Source organism: Desmodus rotundus, chromosome 2, assembly GCF_022682495.2.
Source record: "Desmodus rotundus isolate HL8 chromosome 2, HLdesRot8A.1, whole genome shotgun sequence".
Classification (NCBI taxonomy): Eukaryota; Metazoa; Chordata; class Mammalia; order Chiroptera; family Phyllostomidae; genus Desmodus; species Desmodus rotundus.
The window spans coordinates 135,393,740-135,411,385 of record NC_071388.1 but is presented as its reverse complement, the minus strand read 5'-3'; positions in this window follow the sequence as shown (position 1 = coordinate 135,411,385).

The window sequence follows — 17,646 nt, the reverse complement described above, 5'->3', positions numbered from 1 at the left end:
AACCAAAAATGATTTACTATGTAAGCTGCAATGAGTAAAATAAGTCAGGAACAACTCAGTGGCATTAGGGCTGTGAAAGAATTCCTTTTATTACTAAGTATTAAACCTCCTTTAGATAGGAATTTATATAGTCAAACATTTGTTTCTATAACTAAATACTATCTCAAGTTCCCCAAAGAAGACTAGAATACATACCATTTGCCTTTTGGAAATAGCATTCAATGTAAGAAAATTTTATATTAAGCACATTTAAATAGATGTTTCACATAGTCCTCAAGCAAGTAAGAATTGTAAGGAGAAGAAATGTGCTCAGGACCAAAAGTCAAGGGTCCTGGATTCCTATTGCAGTTCCAGCCATTTTATCAAATCCTTTTACTCCTCTGAGCCTTAGTTATATCATCTATTAGATAAGACATTTGCACAAGATAATCCTGTGTCCCCCAAGTGAAAGCATTTTGCAAACTCTTCGTTTATAATCAATACCAGTCTTAGACTAGTACGTCTTTCCACCACGTACAAAATGCTTCCCAAAATATACTAAACACTGACCACCAAAATAGAGTAAACTCTCACAACACACAGCTCATTTAAAAAATGTAGAGGGCTGTATCTTAGGAAAAATATAAATACACACAATTTGGACAAATGAATAATTATCTAACATTGCTTGCTGAGAGCCATCTTAGGCCTAACATGTCTAATCATTCATGATAAACTCAACCAGGCACTTCAAATAGAATTATCCAAGATTTCCTTGACCTCACTAAACAGTAAATCTGTGTTTAAAAAGAGAGAGAGAGAGAAACTTTGCATGAACCACAGGGAACCAGAATAAGTTCAGACCTAACAACAGTTCTAATTGTAACAATTATTATTTTTTGAATCCTTACTACACACTAGTGTATTAAGAAATTTGCAGGCATCATCAAATGTAATCCTCTCAACAACTCTATGTATTAGACAATGTTATTCATATTTTTAAAGGCAAAAATAACTCTAGACTTTTTGTCTAAGGACACACTATCGATACATAGAAGTGAGAGCATTTGAACCCATTTCTGTCCAACTCCAAACCTTCTACTCCTTACAACAGAAGGACCTCGGATAACATCACATTCAACATCGTTTTGTTATGATATTGATGAGAAAAAAAATGATCCTGGGCAGGGGCCACTGCCTCTGTGGAGTTCTCACATTCTCCCCGTATTTGTGAGATTTCTCCACATTCTCCTATTTCCTCCCCCCTCTCAAAGATGCACACATGGAATGAATCGGTGTGTTTACACTGGCCCAGTCTGAGCGAGCTGTGGCTCGGTGGGAGTGCGCCCTGCAAAGAAAGTGCGTTTTGCCCAGGGAGGGTCCTTCCTTGGACCCTGAGCAGCCTGGACATGCGCAGGTTCTGGCCACCCATGACCCTGAGGTAGAAAAAGCTCATTGGAAAATTAGAATAATCTTATTTGCTTTTATTAATCTTTCTTAAATGTAAGTATAGCTCACATTTATTTCAAAGTTTAATATTAGAAGTGTTTGGGTCTTTATTTAGAACTATGATGATGTTTTGTGACCAAAAATATTACCTCTTGTTTATATCAATGAGTTTGTGGTAAGATTGCTTTCATCATACATCGTTACACCCACAGTCGCAGTTTCCAAGAATCTTCCTAGGACGTAATTGAGGACTTACTGTGCTGCCTTATATATAACCTTCCTGCTGGAGCCATACACTGAATCTTCTCCTGGAGTGTAGAAATAGCAGGTTAACCAAAAAGTCCATTTAGATTTTTCCACAAAATAAAAGACACATTTTTCATTTTCACCAATAATTTTATTAATTTGGATATTTTGAGTAGGTTTGCTATCTCCCGTGAGGTATAACATTAATTGTTCTCAATTAGTGTCTTAATTTGATCACTATTAACTTCAACTGGCCTAACTGACCTCGGAGCATCATCCAGAAAGAAATCTCCAACACAAAACTTCGCAAACCACTTTTGACATTCAATCAGTCACAGTACCTTCTCCATACACTGCACAAATCTTTTTTTGTGTTTCATTTGCATTTTTACCTTTCTTGAAATAATAAAATGTAACATGCCAAAATGTTGCCTATTTTCTCCCATCTTCAATATTAAAATGGCTACACAAAAATTCATCCATGTTGATTTTTTTAATGCATGCTGATAGGACAGCTGTCACAATACAATCTAACAAAATTGTTTTGAACAAAGTTAAAGACAACCAAGTGCTACTAGAGCCATCATTTAGGGGAAAAAAGGTGAAACTTTCAGCCAACCCATAAGTTAGGAGGAAATATGTGTAATTCTGTTGCTTAGCCAGGGGTTATTTTAATAGCCATCCAGTGTGAGCCAGAATTCTATTTGTTGTTTTGAAAGTAAGAGTTTTGTTATTTAATAAAAAAAAACCTAATTCACTAAAAGATACTAAAAGTAAGATGAATAAAAGTAATGATCTCTCTTTTCCAGAATTAGCATAACATTCCAAACTCAGACAGATTTTCATATAATTCAAGTTTCAGATTATTATTATAATATTTAAGACTGCCTTGAATGGATGTAGAGTTAAAAACAAGAATTCTTATAGATATTTCTGCTTTGTTAAATGTTGACAATAGAAAAACACATAACTTACATTCAGTTCCAATGTAAAACCTTTTGGAGAAAAACTTTGTGTCTCTAAATATCTTTTTCACAGTATGCTCCTTTACCAATTCCACTATATAACCCACAAATCTAATTAAGAATATTTGAGCCAGCAAGAGAAATGTGCAATTGATTTTCTATCCCAGTTTTCTCTCATAAATATAGACTCTATTTTATTTGCTATATATTCATATAATTTTCTTCCTTAAAAAAAGTTTTGAATTTTAGAAATGTTCACAAACTAATTATACTCTGCTTTCAATGAGCTCAACGAGAATTTCATCATCACAGGAAGCAGACTTGTACCTCTTGTGGCTCGTAATGGTAATGGTAGGCTTCTGCATCATTGCTTTGACAATCTGCCACTGATTCTTGTGGTCTTCATCTCAGTCTCTGAACACTTAAAAACAGCTGGCAATCTTGATGGAGAATTACATTCTCACTTGTTGGTCCTTGAGCTTCTTAACAACTTAAACTATTGTCATAATGATGTGGCCATGCCCTTGGGCTTTCATCTGATACATCAACCACAGTCCATGGTCAGAACCTCTTAGTAAGGTCCTAAAATATTTCTTAAGAGTTCCAATCTAAAAAGAAATATGTCACTTTAAGATATTTGCCTTCATCTAGCAAGAGATACTTATAAACAATGGCAATAAGGAAAATTAGCACCAGCAACCAGCATAATAGTAGGCATGTGATTTTTTTAATGAGTAGTCTCTTGAATCCACACCTTGAAAATTGTCTCACTTAGTGAGAATATATAGCATTATTACAGTGTTATAATTAAAATTGCATTAAGAAACATAACACCAATAAACGGGTATGGAAAATAGAAAAGAAAAAATAAAAAGGAGGTAATTTGAGAAGACTCTGGAGGATACTGAAAAAAACAATGAGAAGATATCCCCAGTTTAGATAAACAACAGTGAAACCAAGAAAGAAATGGAGAAAACTACTATTTACTAAAAACTTATAGATTATTATAGCACTTTACTGAATTGAATTTAGCATTATAATACTAGCATATAATGCAAATGAACTACAATTGTATGAATCAGTAAAAAAAGGCCAACAGTATAATGTGCGTTTCAAAATATGAGATGTAACTTGTGGGTTGTGGGTCATTTTTGGCTGGATGAAGGGATCTAGCCCTATCAGAGTTTGAAATAGCAAAGGTTATAAAGCGTACACTTTCAAAAATAAAATAAAATGTCATTACTATTTTTGAAGTTCACTGTTAGATTATTGTTCCTATTAAAAACCCGTGTTGGCCTCTTAATCTCTTTTTTCCATATGTCCAGAAGCAAATTCATATGGTATTGGTTGATTTTGCTGTAATGCTGTAGGTGATAAAGAAAGATGATGACATTAATGACCAAACATCACACTCTTCATAAAATATTGGGCTAACAAAGACACTGTTACATTTCCTACAAAATGCAGGCGTTTCTCTTGGCGCCTGATTTATGGATGCTTTATCTCAATTCCAAGTGTGAACCTTTAGTCACAGAGCCCTGGCAGTGCCAATACAAGCTGAACAACTAAACTAGGTTCATCAAGTCAAAAGATTAGTCCCTTTAACAGAGTCGTTATCATTTCTAGTAAGTGGACAAACCTGTGATTATTGGTATTGCAGACAACATGACTATTATTATTATAAGATTTAAAATGCATTTTTTGTAGTTATTAGAGCTTAAGTAATAAAAACTATGTGAGGAGCAGAAATTATTTATTTAATATTTGATGTGTCACAAATTAGCAAAAATGAGTCATTCTTTTTAGGTGCCTTTCTAGTAACACCGGGGTACCTTCGAGTTGTAACCTATCTTTCCATTTTAAGCACCTAACAGCATTCCTAGAAAAACTCATTATTGAATTGCTTTTCAAAAGTAGAGATGCTAACAAGAAATGGTAATCTATCAAAAAATAATAAAAATAAGAGGCTGCATCATCACAGGCCACAGACTGAATCTTATAAGAGAAACTGCAAATGTGTAGGTAACTGGGGAAAGTACAAAACAATTTAGCAAGAAGAACTTATAGAGAAAACACTATGAAGGCAAGATTTCTGATTATTGTCTACACCCTTAAACAATGAGATGATATATCAGTCTACTGAAGCTAATCGACTACAAGAACACAATTTTTTTTCTTCTCTTAGAGGTCTAAATCAGCACACAAGTGGCTTTTTTTTTAAATTTTTGCACACAGCTTTGGTAGTCTCTAATGGTAGTATTAAAATGTACTTAAATTATTTACCCCTTACAACTGGAACAGTAATGACTAAACAAAATGGATTTTTTCTAAACATTTTTGGATGTGTTTGTTTGAAAATAAATCAGAATTTGAAACTTACATAATCATCTTTACACTCTTTTATCTGCCCCAGATACAGTTTTCAAATTGCATTTCCTGGGTGCAAATACTTGAAAAAGACTTTCTCTGTCTTGGTCTTGGTTTATTCCGGCTACAAATGGAGAACCAAACATGGCTGAAAGTGACAGGGTGGCCTGTCTAACGAGCAATATTAATCACACTTAAAATGTTAGGTTAATGTTCCCCGGCTTAGTTCCCCCCCCCCATAGAATGTACATATGAGAGTAATGGGCATCTGTTAACTGTAGCGACGGATAATATCAGATACTCTCCTTTTTTGTCTCAAGATTGCTACACCCACTCACTCCACCCACCACCTTCCTCTCCTGTCCTTGGTCCCACCCCTCTGTCATCTGCTCTTGTTTTAACATCTTCAATGACCTCTTCACCATTGTCTCCTCTAGTTAGTTTACACACATCTTCACAGGTACATTATATTTTTTTTAAAAAACCTTCATTTTGCTTTTTTGTTAAATTTTTATTCTACTTTTTGAAATGGTAAACTGTGCTCTCGAAACAGATGCTGTATTGTATTAAAATAACATAGATGTGTGTTTTGCTCCTTCTGGGCTGCCATCTCCTTGAGAGCTAAAACAAGGTCCTATTGATCTCTGTATCTGCAGAAGCCAGCACAGTTCCCCATTACATAGCTGATGCCCCGTAAATAGTATATGGACTAAATTGAATCCATCATCCACGTGTTTCTTATCCTTTTAAAATATGGTTTCTGCTCTCACAACTCTCCTGAAGGTCAACAAATCGAAGAGCCCTTTCCCTTCTCCTACATGCTTCAACCTGCTGGCAGCATTGGACATGCAGAAGCGAAGACTTTGGAGCTGAGCAGACCTGAAAGCAAATTACAGCTCAGATGCCTGCCAGGTGTGTAACTTTGAGCACATTACCTGATCTCTCTGAACACCAATTTCTGCCAAGGATATACCTCTAATAGGATACCTGGGAAGGGTAAATGACATTGAGTATACATCCAGACCTGACGTATCATTGACACTTGGTGTGTGTTAGTTCTTTTTTTGCTTCCTCTTATCCCTCCATTTTCTGTTACCCATAATGCTGCAGTTCTGTGGATCTTTGTTCACATTATTACCCTCTTCCTGACTTCTCAGACCTCTACTACTGTTCTCCCACTAACGTGGAGTCTAAGGATTTGTCTTATTCCTCATTCCTTCAGTCTTTACCTTTATCCCTTAACGATCCAATCCAATCACTGAATTATAACATTTAATACGAATTGCCTTTTCCTCAGCTTAGTTGACTTCGGATCTCTCTCCAGCTTCCCTACCTTGCAACCCTCCTCACTAAAGCAGCCTAGCCATCTACAGATGCTCTGAAACCCAACTACATTCCCCATACACAATACACCACTGTCTCCACTCTCCTAGAATGCGTGTCTTCTGTGTTTCCCATTTTGGTAATGAGACCACCACTTGTAAAGTCAAACAAGCCAGAAGTCTGGGTACCTTCCTTGACTCCCCACCTCCTACAGCACAACTCTGATATTGTATCACCCCTGACTGAATACCTTCAGTAGCTCCCAATTGCCAACAATGAACTCTTTTCTTGGTTTACTCCTCCCCGTTTGTGACTGTCAGAGTTAGATGTTCCATGATCTCGCTCTCACCATCATCTCTCCTGCTGCCTGGATGCTGTCGTTCACAATACCTTGTGTGACACTTAAAACTCTCCACACCCTGGTCCTTACTTGCCATTTTAACCTCAGTTTCTAAAACTCTCGTGGATTCAACCAAGTTGAGCTGTTCTCAGCACCTCATTAATGACTCCGGATATTTCTGACTTCATCTTATTACTCCATGCCTTCCTGAACACCCATCTTTCCAGTTTCTACCTTGTCAAACCCTAGATATCCCACTAGGCACCATACCCTTGTCCTCTCTCCATGAAGACTGCCTGGGGTTCCACAGCTAAGGGCTATCTTCCCGTCTTCTCAATCAAGGCAATTACATTGTAGTCTGTGAAACGGCACTTCTTTCCCCATCCACAGTGCGTTTCCTCCCCCTCCCTACAACACTTTCCTTGATAACCTAGGAAATAGCTTAAAGTAGCTAAAAAAAAATTCCAGAGGACCAAGTATATTAAATAAGAAATCTTAAATGCATATACAAAATTAACTCAATAAATTTTCCAGAAGATAGCTTCATATCTCCAGCAAAGAAAGTTGCTCTTACATGGTCAAAGCTCTGAAAGGTACAATTCCAGGATCTCAGCTCTGCCCTGAGAGGTAAAGACTGCTGGAAATCCGACCACCAGAGAGGTGGAGTGTTACTGTATCACCGAAGGCTTCTGCCAAAGATTTGTAATTAGCAACAGAATCAACTGGCATTACTACACTATATTTTGTTTCTTTAATCTCCTTTTCCTCTCCTTTGTTTTCCTCCTCCCTGTTTGTGACTGATAGAGCCACATGATCAATAATCTCGCTTTCACCATCTCTGATCATCATCTTTGCTACTGCCTGGATGCTATTATTCACCTTAATGCATTAATCCTTTGGTTGAAATTCTTAAACCATGATTCTTTATGAAAGGACCATCTTGGCGTCCAGGTGCTGCTGGCAGCTTGTCTGATGTTTCAAAAAAATAAATCTGAATGAAGCCCCTCCCCGCCTCCAAAAAATAAATAAATAAATCAGAGCTGAAGAAAGAAAGACTCAAAGAGAGAAAGATTCCGGCATATTTACACAATCAAAGATATGGAAAGAAAATTAAATCTTATTACGTAAATTAGAGAACAGGAAAGTTTCACCTTATGATTACAATTAGATGTCAACATGGCATTTAATGACACAGTGCTAAGAAATACAGTGTCATTTTACTGAATCTCACTCTTGTTAGCATCGCGACGAGAAATAGAACACACGCTGTACTGGTTAGCAGACCAAACCTTTATACGATTGCTGTAACCTCTGGTGGAGCCCAGCGATTTCTGCTCCTTTGCAGAAAGACATTAAAGGGACAGTGTGGCAGGCCATTTTTTCCACCACACACACTAAAACCAGTGTGCGTGCAGCGGAGCCCTGCCAGAGCACGTTGCATTCATACAAAGATCCATACAGATCTTAATCGTAAAATAATCCATTCTGTACTCTGTTTTTATGACATTTATATGAATCTGGCCACAGCCTCATCAAGCAGTTCACAGAGGAAAATTGTTCTATTTATGTGGTCGAGACAGGGTGGACTTGATTTTCAAGCAAAGAGAAAAAGAAATACCCAGTTTTTTGTAGTCACAAATCTGGAACTCAAAAGAACTATTTTACACCATTTTGTAACTATATTTGTAACAGAGGATCAGAAGAGATGATATTCTCTCTCTCTGTCCCCTGTCTATAGTAAAGTCATGTATCGCTGTTTCTGAAGCTGTGAGACCGAGTGAAGACACCTGGAAATAGTTTTCTCCTTCTTTTCTATTTAATTGCAAAAGGCAAAGAAATGGATGTGTGGGTAAAAGTAGAAAGGAAACTTTCCAATGTGCATCTGCTTTAATTTATTCTTGCCCCTACATCGTAAGAACTAATACTTTTTCAACTAATTTCCCCAACTTTTGTTCCTTTTACCCTTTAAGTATACGCACACACTTTTATACACACACACACACACACACACACAGAAAGATGACCTCTGAGAATTTGTACAGATTCATCTGAACTTTCGGTTTTGTGATGATGGAAAAAAATCATTTATGTACATGTCAGTGTTATTATTTTCTGGAATTTATTAAGATACATAGAAGTAAAGACAACTGTTTTCTTTCCATTAACATCACTTATAAAGCTAATTTCCTAACTGTGTAAATAAGTAAAATGGACAGAAAATATCTCATTGGTATGCTGATTCAATTATATTTCAGCCATTTATACAACCCTTCACTCATTTATAATAGTGTCGGCTTCAGTGACAGCTCGGCCTACAATTTTAGTCTTATATTGCCACACAGAGCTCTCTGAGGTGCTGCACATGTTCTCTCCAAGTCAGGAGCTAGACTCTGCTGACCTAAATCCTACATTTATGAAAGAGATCTGAGTTCAAGTTTACTGGCCTCTTTAAAGACACAGCAACTTATGAATGTGGAGTGATTATAGAAAAGTACAGACTTATGTCTAGCAAGCAGATATCCGTGACCCCAGGAGTCACACCAAGTGTGGATATTTTTCTATAAATTTCATTAGAAATAAACTTTTTCCCTTTTTCTTTCAACTAATTAAAAAAAACGCTCTTCTTTTCTTTTAGAACGAAGAGGGGAAAAGAGGAAGTGCCAATAATTGTAGAACTGTTGTAAGAAACCAAATTAAGGTGAATAATTATGTGATGATTGTTCCTAATTAAATAAGGGTAATGTTCAGAGTGCTCTCTTTTTTCTTTCTTTATTTTTCAGAAATCACTGGTATTTAAGAAAATGCTATACACTTTCTTTCTTAGCCAGCCCTCCCCCATCTAAATGACAGCGTACATAGACATATAAACTCCATCTGAATCATTAGCGTGTGAGATACTGTTACCCTGGGGCTGCTATAACTCACATATATGCCCTTCTTTCTATTTCAAATCTTTAAAATATTTTCTTTTCAAATACTTATAAAAGCACGTATGGTTGAAATAAAAATAAAGCACATACAGATGATATTTTCAAACACGGCACTCTCCTATACTAGAAGGAAAATAGGCGTGTTCTGTTTCTCTGGGCCCAATCTATATGTTCAGAAAAAGTAAGAGCTTAAAGGTAGAGCAAATCAAGACAAGACTACAGAACTACTTTAGTTCCTTAGTTCTAAAGATGGTGCAACTGTCAGTCAGAAAATAATTTGCGTCTCCCATGCAGTCTACCCGCCTGACATCACAGTTTATGAAAGAATGTGCATTCCAATGTTTAAAAATGTGTGTGTTTTACATGCGATCACTACGTGAAGATGAGAAGCTGCAATTCAACCTATTTCAATTGTTTGATAAATATTTAAAATGTTTGATAAATTCCTTTATTAAAAGAAAAAGTACTGCATAGTTTGTCCTGAGACTATCTATCACGAACATCAGTGTTGTCTTACGTTTAGTCAACCCTAAGTTAGTAGAAATAATCTCCACGGTACAGACAGCCATAAAATCCTGCAAACCCAGCACCTGAAGTCTCCTGCCTGATGTGAAGAGACCTTCTAGGAAGCATGTATGAGCCCTCCCTCCCTGAGACTTTTTCAGTCTTTTAGGATGCCAGGTTCTTGAGAGAACTGAGACAAATATTAACAGCAAAGGTGGTAAGTTCAGCAGGAAGCAAGGAGGCTGAGCACAAACCTGTTTTGTTCCGTTTATCTTGCAGAGCAACAAGAAAATTCTACAAGATTCCTTGAGATCAGTGAGAAATTTCATGAACTTTTTTTGATCTGGCAGTTATCCATCTCTCTAAACTGCACTTTCTTGGCAACGCTGGGATTTAAGAGAGTGACATACTTTCCATATGAAGCATTACACCTCAAATGTTGCTTGACCACCACATGAAATTAGTTACAACGAAGACAAAAGAGTGCAGGGTAGGTGCGACATCAAATAAGAGCCCCGAGACTGAGATTGCTTTTACAACCTAGGTCCACGCACTGAACGCATCTGCAAATGGTAGCAGGGAGCATTTTCCTGGAATAAGAGAAATTGCACAATGGACCCAAATTACAAGGTACACTAAGTAATATGATCACTGCTGTATGTGAGTTGGCCAAATAAATAAATAAATAAATGGGAAGATTCTATGTATGTATCAAGGCAGTTCTGCCAGCTATTCCCACAGAATGAACATGAAACGAGAGACAGGAAGCCACTCTTCCTTCGGCTGGTTGCAGTTCTCATGCCTTTCGCGTATGAAACAGCCGCCAGCACGGAGGGCGACTCAAACATTGTTTTCTACAATGTGAAACCTAAATACAAGCCAACTGTTTCGTTTATGTTTAAGCAAGAAATAAAAAACAATCATCTATTCCAGTACTGGAGGATAACCTTGCTGTTTTGGACTAATTAGGGTGAAAGAATTCTTTGGTCTCCAATATGGCAGCTGCCTAAGGAAGAATTCTTAAGGTAATTTTGTCTAATACAATTTTCTCCTCATATCCCAGCTTCAGAAATTAGTTTCTAGTTCTATAAGATAAGACTCCCAATACATCGTTTTTTATACAATCATTTAATATTGCCCATGGAAATGACCCTTGGTATGCGTTAAAGAAACCAATTGGCAAACAAAAAAATGTACTGAGTACTTACAGTATGCCAAGCTAGATGTTATTAGGCAATTAAAAAAAATATTATATGATTTCAACCCTCAAGTAGTTAAGACCATGTATAACATTTACAGAAATGAGACCAAGGGTTTTTATTATATAACAATCACAAATCTTTTTAATCCATGAATTAAATTATAGAGGGACTGAAGGGAAAATGTTTTGAGTGCGATAGTAAGTAATCTGAGAAAGCTTTCTTAGGTGAGTGTGTGAAGAGGAAGTATGGATTAAGTGGAGTAAAAGAAGCTCAAATTTCTAAGGTTACTGTTAAGTGGTTGATTGACCAATGAGACCAAACTATAGAATCTTAGTTTTGAACAAGTTCCTAGCACTCAAGGAATGATTAAAAGGGGAACAGATTCAAACAGAACAAACTGATTACCTATTATATAGAGATGCAAAGGGGAGATTTTGAAAATGACATTGGGATGGTCTCTGGCTTTGAGAAAAACCGCCAGTCTGACACCCTGCATATGTAACCGGGGCCCTTGAATTTTCATCACGGTGAATGGGGACTAGTTCGGGTTACACACAGGGAGGGGAACTGTAGTTGATAATTTGGATACAGCAATTCACTTTGGAAGTATTGAATCAGATCAAATCATGCATTGCATATACTAGGAAAATATCTTAAAAAGTTAAAAACCCTGACAGAATATCCAAAAGCAATCATTAATTTCTACTACACTGGAAAGAGGATCAAAAGTGAATAAAATGCCCATACCAAACAACAGCATGAAGAGACTGTTTTCCATTTTGACAAACTTTTTTAACCAACAGAAATTATGACCAAGTCCATGATCTTCATAAGAATACGTGTGGTCATGGCATAACTGGCAACACTTTTTTCAGTCTTCCTTTACAAACATGTATTCATTATTTGCACACCAAAACTGCACTCAGTTTGACACAGTTACATACGTAAGCTCGTCTAAGCTCTGCTAACTGTGGACACGTGGACCCTGGAAGACAACAAATTCCTCATGTATAGTCATCCTCATAACAACAGCAAAAGAAACTCTGCAAACATCAGTCATGGAAACCCTGGTTGTTGGGAGATACCAATATCTGGGAAGCAAAAGGCCGTTAGTGATGTGGCAGCAAGTGGAAATGAAGGCATCTTGTTCTGATCGCAACTACCATGCTACCCACGGGGCAAGGAGACAGACCCGCAAACAAAAGACTAAGCAGCAGCAAATCACAGAACGTCTACAGAAGCCCATAGTCACGCAAGGATTGACTGCAGGAGCCTACATATCTCTTTCTGGGATTAATGCCCATAAAGATAGCAACACCACCATCAGTGTCATCTTCCAAACAAAGGACCACAGTATAGAGAGAACAGTATTAATTATTGTCACAATCACTTGTGCACTCAGCAATTTCAGTAGGAACAATCAGTTTAAGTGGCGGTGGCAACTTCTCGACATAAAACACACTTGCTGCAATCTAAACTGGATTTCAAGAGAGGTGAGCAACCGCTTTAGTTGTTTAATCTGGTTAGATTTGAGCTAAAGTAGTTCACATTTTTAGAGTGAACGAATCAAAGGCATAATTGTTTTTGTCATCAGCACAGCAATTTTACTCCTGAATGCATTGTTTTAGGCAGGAATTAATAAAAATTGCATGCGCTTCAGGTGCTGGGTAGATCACCCTTTTCCACACAGCCCAGCCTGAAGCTGTGAATGCTCCTTTTCTTATTATCAGTTAATAATTCTCTCTCATTGAGGCAAATTAGGAACTTGACTGTGTTAGAGAGTCCAGAACACTGCTAGAGGCAAAAGGGGGCTAAATGGCAGAAATTCCTCTCTGAGCAAGATGCATGAAGCACGACATTGTGTCCACCACAAAAGCCGCTCTGTATTTTTGATCCTTTCTAATTTAATTAGCCCAAGAGGTAGCGCATTAATTTGCCAAGAATTCTTCTGATGCGAAAGCTGCCCTTATTGCAGTGAAGGGAAAAAATAACCTGCATGCTACAGTGGCATGCTAGCAATGAAAGGGGGGTATTTTTGTGTTACAAATGGCATTGCAGGGCTACAAGAGACCTTTAAACCTTTTTATCTCTGGTTAGGTCATATGTAACACAGTGCAACACAAAGGGCTAATTAACCAATTCTGGTCCAGACATCTTTTAGAACACTTAAGAGAGTTACACAGTCAGAACCCAGGTCAAACGCACTGCTTTGTTTGCTTTTAAAAATGGAAAACAACTTCTGGTGTATATATTAAAAATAGAACAAAAAATCATCAGTCGGCAGTTCAATTACCCTACCAACTCAGACTCTAGATATTCATTCTTGTCTTTGTTTTCTTTCTGTTTAATGATATTCTTTATGTGGGCAAGCTGGAGCCTTGAAGTCCCTTAGAAGGTCTCTTGGCTCTTTGTGCTGTATTTGTTTGGTAAATTGTCTCCATGTTAATCTTCTTCATCAAATACTTGGAGTCAGTTTTGAAAAACTTTGATCAGGTCTACCACCACCACGCTTCTTCATTGCCATGTGCTTCTGATATGCACTCATGCACTCGAATGGGTCATTTACTCATTAAAGAACGAGAAACATGCATCCTACCAAGATAAGTCCTCCCCAATACTTTGAACTGTTAATTAAGGCTATGCAATCATGTCTCCTGTTTGCAGAAGTATTTCTTTTCTAGAAATTACAGGATTCCGGTTAGGGACTTTCAACACCCCTAACGCTTTCTCTCCCCAGAGTTCCATCTCTGCTGCCTGAGAGTGGCTGGGTAAAAACACTCACTCTTAGAAACTAACTCATAAAACCCGAGGATTGTTACATTGTATGTTTAATTCTGCTGCCCCTTTAATGAAAACCAGTAGAAGACAATAGCTTTAAAAAAAGGAATTGATATTCACCCCCCTCCCTGCTTCTGACTAGAAATCAGTGAATGGAGGGGTGGTGAGTGTTTGGGGCTATGTATTATGGATACCCAGAGGTATCACAAGCAGCCCGTTTGTGGCAGAGCGTTAAGATTTAGTAGCCAAACTGAGAGGAGGAAATTAGCATTGTCAAGAGGTAAGGCAGGATGGATCCAGGCTCTAGGGAGTGGCCTGGGGTGAGAGGGCAGAGAGCAGAGGAGAGAGAAGAGGATCTGGAGAGAAAAGAAGGATCTTTTTAAAAAGCAACTCTGTAGACAGGAGACGGAAAAAAATGAGAAAAGGAAAAAGAGTAATTGGCTGTTAATTGCAAGGGACGAATAGGGGTTGGGGGAGAATTGAATTAGGAGAATCTCTATTTAATCTCCAGCCACATTTTCTCATGGACAACAGTACTAAATAATCTAGTTTCTTAAAACAGAGTTTGTCCACTCAAAATATATTTACTTTTTGAAGGTAACATGCTTCCAGATATCTTTGTTCCAACCAAAAAAATACTTACAAATAGATTCATAATATATAATTTTTAAAAACTCCTTAACTTAATTAAAAATTTTCTGAACTAAAAATCGTTATCTTTTATATTTTTGTAGATTGTGCTTAAAAATAAGCAGCTAAACAGTAAAATGATAGTCTTCCTACACAAGTTAAAAAGTTCATGTATATAATGTTATTAATATCATTTATGAACAAGATAACTCAGCTGAGAATGTGCTTTTATAGATATATGTTTAAGTGTCCTGAATTTTTCCAGGTTGTCCAGAAGATTTGAAAGGGTAAAAAGATTTCTTAACACACAGTAAATACTTCTGAAATAGTGAATTAAAATGAAAAACAGATGACATATTTATTCAGCTTTTGGCTTCTGTTACATCAAACAGCACATTTCCCTCCAATGGTTTCATCAGTGGACCCGAAACCTCTTAAACTGATTGACTCAAACACGTCACTTGTTTGATGATTGGAGGTTTATAAAATTGTCCCTACTTTTTTTCATGTGTCAACATGTAGCATAACTCTCACAATAGATAACAAAAAAGATAACATTTATTTCCACATTTCCTCTACAGATAATTTTAAGTTTTCAAGTATAATGAAGATAAAATATATGAATAAAGTGTTTGATTTCCATTAAAGAAACATCTTGAAATTTTGTAGTTAATTGATTTTAAAAAGTGATTTATTTTAAAAGATTGATAAAATCAATCTAAATACTGCCCACAGGGGCAAAAACTGAATAACTTCTTACCAGGATAATATGCAGGCATGAATGATATTCACGGTAATAGACAGAAAGCAAATGATAGGTATATCCAAATTTGAGAGGAAAAAAACAACAGCCAATTGTTATTTTGAGCCAATATTTAGTAAATGGTAAGAAACTACTTTCACAGACTTGCTAAAATGAAAAATATTTTTCTTCTTAATTTCAGGTACCTTTATGATGTCAGCGATACACAGAAGAGAAGCAACTTACCTACATCTGCTTTCAAGATAAAGCCAGGACCCTCAGATTTCAACCTGGCCTCCTAAAGTACTGTGACTGAGGTCTGAGAATGGGGATGTTCCTTAATGTTCTCCATGTTCCTGGAAATTGGTTGGCATTTACACACTCTTAGTTGGGACAAGCTGAAGAGGAACTAAAAGCATAAAATCCTCTCTGGAGAAAAAAAGAAGCATGGCAGACCAAACGCAAGAAACAGCTTGTTCTCCAAATAACCAAGGAAGAAAAGGTGTGGGCTTGGGATAAATGCCCTGAGGTGATGTATCAGGCAGGGTCACAGTCCAAGCAGACGACACCCTCAGGCTGGGAGACTGAGAAGAGTTTAAGGAATGGAAACATTACAAAAATGAGGAAAGGGAAAGTACTCAGGGATGGAATGCATCAGGGCCAGTGACGGCAGAGAGCTGGAGCACCCTGAAGTCAGAGGAGACAAAAGCAAGCCCAGAAAGAGGTGAGAGCCAAGGACCACTCACTAGGCAGGGGCTGTGGCTTTGCCTGAGGGCCACAGCCAGCCTGCAGCCGCTCCCCAGGGAGGGAGCCGGGGGAGCAAACACCCTGACCCCACCCTCCCCCACCCTCTGCTCCACCTGTTGTTGTTGTTGTTGTTGTTGTCAGCTTTTGACAGAGACCAAACCAGAATGCAGGGACAGTGCTTCCAATTAGCCTCCAGGGGAGAGGCCGGGAAGGGCAGTCATAAGTTAACCAGCACAGGTAACTTTGAATCTTTAATTGGGTCAATGAAACATTTCTTAATCTTACAACAAAATGGTAATGACCTTATGGAAGGAAAACATCATGTCTTTTTCACAAAGAACATTTGACAGTACTCTGGGATAAAAAAATATATCTGCACACACCCACACCCACCTACCCACACACACACTGAATTATTCTAAAAAAAATAGAAGTCAAATTATAAAACTAAAAAGTACAAAAATTTAAAAAATCATGACAATAAAACATAAGAATGGATAAAATTATAGGTAACTTTAAAACTCTGTGACCAGACTCAGTTGCTCTATTATTAAGAAATAAAATCCATCCAGTTAAGGTTTTTACGACAAATCAGGAACAACAAGAGAATGGGGAGCAAAAGAAAAAGTAAAATAAGAAAAGACAAATGACAAAGAGAAAATTAATGGAAGCATTGTTCTTTCCATGTTCCTTTTCTTCCCCACAATGCAGGCCCAGAATATTAATTCTTAGAAACGGGAATCCAAGGATCCTCTGAAATCTCCCTGCTCTTTAAGCCACTGTAGAAGCAAATCTATTTTATCCTACAAACCAGTATTTCCCACCCTACTCTCTCAGCAAGCTTAGGAAAAACACATCTAAAAATACAGAAGTACAATTTTCCAGTCAGGGGTTCGAAGCACACTGAAAAGCTACTTCCACAGTCAGTACAGCTATTTAGATCTAGACTTCTGTTCTCCACCCATTGCCCACCCCTTCCTTGCCTCCCATGTGGAACAATAAAGGTCCTTTGGAGACCTGAGGAAGCCTCGGGCATGGCTTTCCAGACACCATCTCCGTGGATGCAAGCCCAGGGGCCAGCCTGTGCTGAAGCATCTCCTCGCTTTCCTGACCCTGCCAGCAGGCCTCCTACCTATGCACAGCTGAAAACAAAACTGACTACTCTCTGTCCCATCATGCTGAATATCACCCTAAGTGTACCTCTATTCCTTTCTCTTTTCCTTTCCTCCTTCTCTATTTGTAACATGTATCCTTTTACAGGCTATGCTGAGCACTAGTATGCTAGCTGCTGGGCAAGGCTAAGGATACAAAATAATAAACCAAGATCCCTGGACCTTGGGCAGCACCCAGTAGAGTGAAAACAACACATTGTTGCACTGTTTTTTCCACACCCTGTAACCGAACATTGCATATAGGAGACATATAAATACTTACCTATAGCACT